At 42.7% G+C, this 7631-nt stretch overlaps 1 pseudogene; it reads left to right on the top strand.

Annotated features, from left to right (window-relative positions):
- The first annotated feature begins 3943 nt into the window (after nt 1-3943).
- LOC112818741 (tryptophan 5-hydroxylase 1-like) lies at nt 3944-5310 on the top strand (annotated as a pseudogene).
- The last annotated feature ends 2321 nt before the right edge of the window (nt 5311-7631 follow it).

Here is a 7631-nt window from a genome sequence, read left to right as displayed (position 1 = left end):
AACAGCAAGAGCACTGGATGCGCGGCTATAGCCCGTGACCCTAAGTGACCCCTTCCTTCCTTGGGCTTCAGATCCAAAGCAGTGCAGTCAGTCACCAGTGATGCGGAATCTGCTCCTTTCCCAGCCTGGCATCTCTTCTCACATCCAAGTCCAGCACTTCAGCTTGCCTTTGAGAACACCATTTCCCCTGCCTACCATCCAGACAGTTCCAGAGGACAGACCCCATTTTCCACCCTCTTCAGAGATGGGTGTATGATCCAAGTCTACCCAACCCCTTGCTCTATTTTCTGGGTGCTCTGATGGCTTCAAAGATGAAAGTGTGACCCAAGCTGGGCCAAAGACCTTTAAAGCCATGACTTTTCATGGAACCCAAGGGAAAGAGAAACCCTTCCCAGTAGAATGGATGGTGAGTGGGTATCAGCCTGGAGTTGTGGGAAGCCCCAGATGCAGTGAGAGAGACTGTGCCTATGAATGGGGCCACCCCAGAGCACTTAGCAGCATGGAGGGTTGGAGAGGGTCTAGGTCACACTGTGAGAGTGTGAGCATTTGGGCCTGCCAGGTCCAAACCCACTCTTGTCTCTTGCACGTATTAAGGTATTTCTACCATTAAAAAATATTAACTTCTTTTACTTTAGTAAGTTTGTCCAGTCCCTTGCCATCCAAAAAAGAACTGGGTGATACATCAGGATCCACAATACCTGAGACTCCCCATGCACAGTGTCCTCGCTGAGCAGGGTATGGCTGGGGGAGAGGAAGACAGTGAGTGGGGTCGGGTCTAAGGGCAGCCCCAGAACAGTTCTGTCCCTGTTCCTTTTCTGTTCTAGGAGAGGAAAACCCCAGAACAGTGAGAGGAGAACCAGCAGGAAGATGAGGCCCTGGATGGCTAATTGGTCTGCCTGTTTTTTCCTTATTTCAGTGTCCATTTTATTATTGTGCATTTTTATTAGGAAATCACCGATTTCCTCTAGGATTCCAATCCGATGCAATAGGTTTCCCTTATTTGACCTTTAATATCTGGTTGTATTTTTTTTAAGATGTTATTTATTTATTTGACAGAGCAAGCGAGCAAGAGAGAGAGCACAAGAGGGTGAGCAGCAGGCAGAGGGAGAAGCAGGCACTAGCGGAGCAGGGAGCCCGACGTGGGGTTTGATCCCAGGACCCCGTGATCATGACCTGAGCCGAAGGCAGACGCTTAACTGACTGAGCCACACAGGTGCCCCTAATTTCTCCTCTTTTTCTAGTTTTCTACAAAATTGTCACAATTAGTGAAAAAATATTGATATGTTATTTTTAGCGGGAGTCCGTATTTTATTCAGGTTCTCTCTGTTCTACCTTTTCTCGCTCCAGGATCTGATGGTGGGCACCACGTGACATGTGCTCATCATGTGTCTTAGGCTCTCCTTGGCTGTGACGGTTTCTCAGACTTGCTTTGTTTCAGTAACCTTGGCAGTGTTGAGGAGGACCGGTCAGGCATTTTGTAGAAAGTCCCCCATTGGGATTTACTTGTTTTCCTCCTGATTAGACTGGGGTTATATGTTTTGAGGAAGCAGATCAGGGAGGTAAAGTGCTTTGTCATTACTTTACAAGGGAACACTTGTCACTGTCCATGTTAACGTTGGTCACCTGGCTGAGGCAGCATTGGTCAGGCTTCCCCACCAAGAAGTTACTCTTTCTCATGTGCAGGAAGACAACTGCCCTGAGCTCCCACTTTAGGAGAGGAGAGTTAGCTCCATTTTCTTGATGAATGGTTGAATATCTACATCTATTATTTGGAATTCTTATAGGAGAGGTCTATTCAATCTGGCTTATAAAAAGCTATGCAATTTGTTAATAAAAAGGCAACAAAGTAATTTAAAAGATCCCAATCCCTTTGGCTTCATTGACCAATTCATGAAACAGTCAGCATCCCGTTTAGCAAAAAGAAAGTGGCTCCTTTGAGCTGCAGGGACGGGAGGATTTTTAAGGCAGAGAGGGGATTGAAAAAAAGAAATTATTAGAAAAGGATGCACTATTTTAGGCAATGTCCCACTCCTAAGGGGAACAGAAGGGGCCATTCAGTTCATTTTCTAGGTTGACCGGTTAAAGTTCACGTGGAGGTGAGGGTGTGTGGAACTGCAGTTAGGTCAGGTAGTAAGTCTTGGTTTGCTGGCTTGGGTCTCTTGACATGAGTGAATCCATTTTGGCCCTGTGGTTTCTTTTTAAAAAATCATTTATTTGGGGGCACCTGGGTGGCTCAGTCAGTTAAATGTCTACCTTCAGCTCAGATCATGATCTCAGAGTCCTGGGATCGAGCCCCACGTCAGGCTCCCTGCTCAGTGGGGGGTCTGCTTCTCCCTCTCCCTCTGTCTCTCCCCTCTGCTTATGCACTCTCTCTCCCTCTCAAATAAATAAATAAAATCTTAAAAAGAATCATTTATTTTTACCAGCATGGACACCAGGGTAGGTTATGTTCCAGCACTACAGTGTTTGGTCGCCGGCTCATTCGTCTTTTGGTGATGGAGAGCACATTCCATTGGCTCCTGCTTTCCATTGACATCATTCCATCTCTGTGGCTCTTTTCTTGGTACTTCCTTACTTTCTGATACGTCAAGATTATCCTGGCTCCTATACTTACTGTCCAAGTTCTAGCATCAGCAAGTTCTTTAAGGAGCTCTGGTTAGTAGAGAATGGTATTAAAGTCTTACACGTGGGAGCTAAATGTCCATGCTCAGCGGACAATGCAAGGCAATATATGCCTGTATTCCCACCTATGTCGACACACCTAATGATAAAGATTTCTATGTAACCATCTGCGTCCATATTAAGCTAAGGATGAGTTTATACTGATGTCTCCAACCTTGTCCGCCACCACATGGAGATTGTGATCTTCTCCCTTTGCTGATCTGTAACTTCCTACTCTAACAGTGACAAACCTGGCTCTCACCACCGGCCCTTTATTTAATTCATTGCTCCATTCCAGATTACTGCTGTGGTGTTTTCAGAACTGTTAGCTACCACTCTGATGGCAGAGAACTTTATCAAATAGAGTCCACTGTATACGTACAGTACATTTTTTCTTTAATCTACAGATTCCATTCATTTCCAAAGTTACTTAGGTCAGCACCTTTTGTCATACAACTTACAGTGAGGGTTTTTTCCCCCATATGTTTCTAATACAGTTAGATTCTGTGTCACGTTCTCTATTCCATTGAAGGGAAGGAAGAAATTGTCCTTGTTCCAAGGTTCTTACCACGGGTTGGAGAAAGAAATTGACATGAGACAGATAAATAGGAGAAAAAAACCTAAAGTGCAATGATGTGCACATGGAGACACAATAATGAACCTGAGGTCTAAAGAAATGACCAAGGAAGCCAGGTTTTATACTTTTTGGACAAAGAGAAACTACACCTGTGATGAAATCACAGGACAAAGAAAACTTAACCTTGAGAGCTTCGATTAGTAAGGAATTCTAAACAAAATTTGGGCTGGGGTCATAAATTAGTAAAAAGTAACAAAGGTTGTTTATACAGCCTTATGGGCTCCAAATCTCCCATCTCTGTTGATGTTGAAATCTCTTTACCTCCTGGTACAGGGACACCTTCACATGGGAGATTGATTTCCTTTCCAGGGGGACAGAGGAGGGTCTAAGTGTCCTCATTGCATAGGCTGTCTCTTAAGTAACTTTTATTTAAAATGATCTGTATGGCAAAGTGGCAGATTTGGGGCAGCCTGCCCTTGGCCCACACACCATCCCGTGACACTCCAACATCCTAAAGAACTTACTTTCAGTAGATTATTATTTACTCTTTGGGATGTAGAAATGTTTGTATTTTTTAAAGATTTTATTTTTAAATAATCTCCACACCCAACATGGGGCCCGAATTCACAATCCGAAGATCAAGAGTTGCACTCTCCAGTCCCACCTTACCGCCAGCAGCTGCACAGAGAACTACACAAACTGACCATGATTGAAGACAATAAGGAAAATAAAGACCATTCCTTAGAAAGAGGAAGAGCAACTCTCAATTTTTCCTTGAAGAATGAAGTTGGTGGACTTATAAAACCACTGAAAATCTTCCAGGAGTAGCATGTGAACCTGTTACATACTGAGTCCCGAAAATCAAAGAGAAGAAACTCAGAATTTGAGATTTTTGTTGACTGTGATATCAACAGAGAAAAATTGAATGACATTTTTCATCTGTTGAAGTTCCATACTAACGTTCTCTCTGTGAATCCACCAGACAATTTTACTGTGAAGGAAGATGGTATGGAAACTGTTCCTTGGTATCCAAAGAAGATTCCTGCCCTGGACCATTGTGCCAACAGAGTTCTGATGTATGGTTCTGAACTGGATGCAGATCATCCTGGCTTCAAAGACAATGTCTACTGTAAAAGATGGAAGAATTTGTCAGACTTTAATATGCAGGATATTAAACTTTGACTTGTTTGGCTATGAACTATAAACATGGAGACCCCATTCCCAAGGTTGAATTCACTGAAGAGGAGATTAAGACCTGGGGAACTGTGTTCCAAGAGCTCAACAAACTTTACCCAACCCATGCCTGCAGAGAGTATCTCAAAAACTTACCTTTGCTTTCTAAATATTGTGGATACCGGGAAGATAATATCCCAAAATTGGAAGATGTCTCAAACTTTTTAAAAGAGCACACGGGATTTTCCATCTGTCCTGTGGCTGGTTACTTATCACCAAGAGATTTCTTATCAGGTTTAGCCTTCCGGGTTTTTCACTGCACACAGTAAGTGAGAAACAGTTCAGACCCTCTCTATATCCCAGAGCCAGATACTTGCCATGAACTCTTAGGTCATGTCCCCCTTTTGGCTGAACCTGGTTTTGCACAATTGTCCCAAGAAATTGGCCTGGCTTCCCTTGGAGCTTCAGAGGAGGCTGTTCAAAAACTGGCAACGTGCTACTTTTTCACTGTGGAGTTTGGTCTCTATAAACAAGACGGGCAGTTGCGAGTCTTTGGTGCTGCATTACTTTCTTCTATCAGTGAACTTAAGCATTCACATTCTGGACATGCCAAAGTAAGGCCCTTTGATCCCCAGATTACCTGCAAACAGGAGTGTCTCATCGCAACTTTTCAGGATGTCTACTTTGTATCTGAAAGCTTTGAAGACGCAAAGGAGAAGATGAGAGAATTTACCAAAACAATTTAGCATCCATTTGGAGTGAAGTATAATCCATACACACGGAGTATTCAGATCTTGAAAGACACCAAGAGCATAACCAACGCCATGAATGAGCTGCAGCATGATCTCGGTGTCGTCAGTGATGCCCTTGCGAAGGTCAGCAGACAGCCAAGCGTCTGATGCTGAGAGTGTGAGTGTCAATTAAGAGGCCTGTGGGTCAGCTCCTGTTTTTCTTGAAGACCTGGTTGTGGAGGGACAGCCCCCAAACAATATTCTCTACTCCTATTCCTTATTTAGTCCTTTGGAAATTTGTGCCTGAATACTGTATACCACTTCCTATTATTTTTTTGGTAACGGCTTTAGTGAAATATGATTCATATACCATACAATAAAAAAAAAAAGATTTGCACGCTCCACTGACTGAGGCAGCCAGGTGCCCCAAAATGTTTGGGTTTTGACAAATGCATAGTGGCACTTATAAATCATGAAAATGTCATGGAATTCACTCGCAGATCCTTATATCATCTCTAGTTTTGCCTTTTCCAGAATCTCCTACAAATCGGGTCACTCAGTGTGCAGCCTTTTCAGACTGGATTCTTTCACTTAGAAAAATACATGTAAAGTTCATCCATGTGATTGTATGGGGTGATGGTTCATTTCTTTTTATTGCTGAATAGATTAACAGGAGAAAAACAAGTCAAAGTTTAATATCATGCATATGTCCTGTATTCATGGGAGATACCCAGGAAAATGGAGTAATTCCTTGAAGTGGCCCTGCACTCACCCTAAATGCTATCTTCAGCTAAAGACCAAAAGATTCTGGGTGATGGGAAGGTCAGTTAAGGGATGTTATCAGGTGAGCACAGTAAATGAGGGTATGGTTGTTACACAGCTTTACGTCTGTGCCTTCTCTTTTGGTAAGAGTTTCTTGAGATTTAGTAATTCTGTTCCTGACACAGAGGGAGCAGGCTTACAAATGGGGTGTTCCTTTATAGGTGTACATTTCACTCACCAAATGGCAACTTTTACCCAGTTTTCAGAGATTCTCCCATATCTGGCGTTTTCTTAAAATTAATCAGTCCAAATATCCCTTGTGCCAAAGAGGTATATTTTGCATGGCATATTCTGCTTCCTTCACATGGATGCACTTAGTTTGCTTATGGATTCATTTATGGAAGGACATCCTGGTTTCTTTAAGTTTGTAACCATTATGAATAGAGCTACCGTGCATAACTGCATGTGAGTTTTTGTTCGGAAATAATTTTTCAAAGCAGTTGCTAAATTCTAGAAGTGCAATTGTTCGATCTTTTTTTTTTAGTTTTTGGCTTTCCGTGAAATTCTATGAGTATTGTTCTTTTTTATTGTTATGTTAATCACCATATATTACATAATTTGTTTTGGTGTAGTGTTCCATGATTCATTGTTTGTTCATAACACACAGTGCTCCATGCAGAATGTGCCCTCTTTAATACCCATCACCAGGCTAACCAATCGCCCCACCCTCCTTCCCTCTAGAAACCTCAGTTTGTTTTTCAGAGCCCATCATCTCTCCTGGTTCGTCTCCCCCTCTGACTTACTCCCCTTCATTCTTCCTCTCCCGCTATCTTTTTCTTTTTCTTTTTTTTTCTTAAAATATCTTGCGTTATTTGTTTCAGAAGTACAGATCTGTGATTCAACAGTCTTACACAATTCACAGCGCTCACCGTAGCACATATCTTCCCCAATGTCTATCACCCAGCCACCGCATCCCTCCCACCCCCGACCACTCCAGCAACCCTCAGTTTGTTCCTGAGATTAAGAATTCCTCATATCAGTGAGGTCATATGATACATGTCTTTCTCTGATTGACTTATTTCACTAAGCATAACACCCTCCAGTTCCATCCACGTCGTTGCAAATGGCAAGATCTCATTCCTTTTGATGGCTGCATAATATTCCATTGTGTATATATACCACTTCTCCTTTATCCATTCATCTGTCGATGGACATCTTGGCTCTTTCAACAGTTTGGCTATTGTGGACATTGCTGCTATAAACATTGGGGTGCACGTACCCCTTCGGGTCCCTACATTTGTATCTTTGGGGTAAATACCCAGTAGTGCAATTGCTGGATCGAACGGTAGCTCTAATTTCAACTGTTTGAGGAACCTCCACACTGTTTTCCAGAGGGGTTGCACCAGCTTGCATTCCCAACAACAGTGTAGGAGGGTTCCCCTTTCTCCACATCCCCGCCAACATCTGTCGTTCCCTGACTTGTTAATTTTAGCCATTCTGACGGGTGTGAGGTGGTATCTCATTGAGGTTTTGATTTGGATTTCTCTGATGCCGAGCGATGTTGAGCATTTTTTCAAGTGCCTGTTGGCCATTTGGATGTCTTCTTTGGAGAAATGTCTGTTCATGTCTTCTGCCCATTTCTTGATTGGATTATTTGTTCTTTGGGTGTTGAGTTTGATAAGTTCTTTATAGATTTTGGATACTAGCCCTTTATCTGATATGTCATT

The sequence above is a fragment of the Callorhinus ursinus genome, unplaced genomic scaffold (assembly GCF_003265705.2).
Source record: "Callorhinus ursinus isolate GAN/ISIS: 27379988/994484 unplaced genomic scaffold, GSC_fseal_2.0 scaffold891, whole genome shotgun sequence".
In the NCBI taxonomy this organism is placed as follows: Eukaryota; Metazoa; Chordata; class Mammalia; order Carnivora; family Otariidae; genus Callorhinus; species Callorhinus ursinus.
Note: the sequence above shows the minus strand (reverse complement) of the source record. Positions and strands in the feature narration are given on the sequence as shown.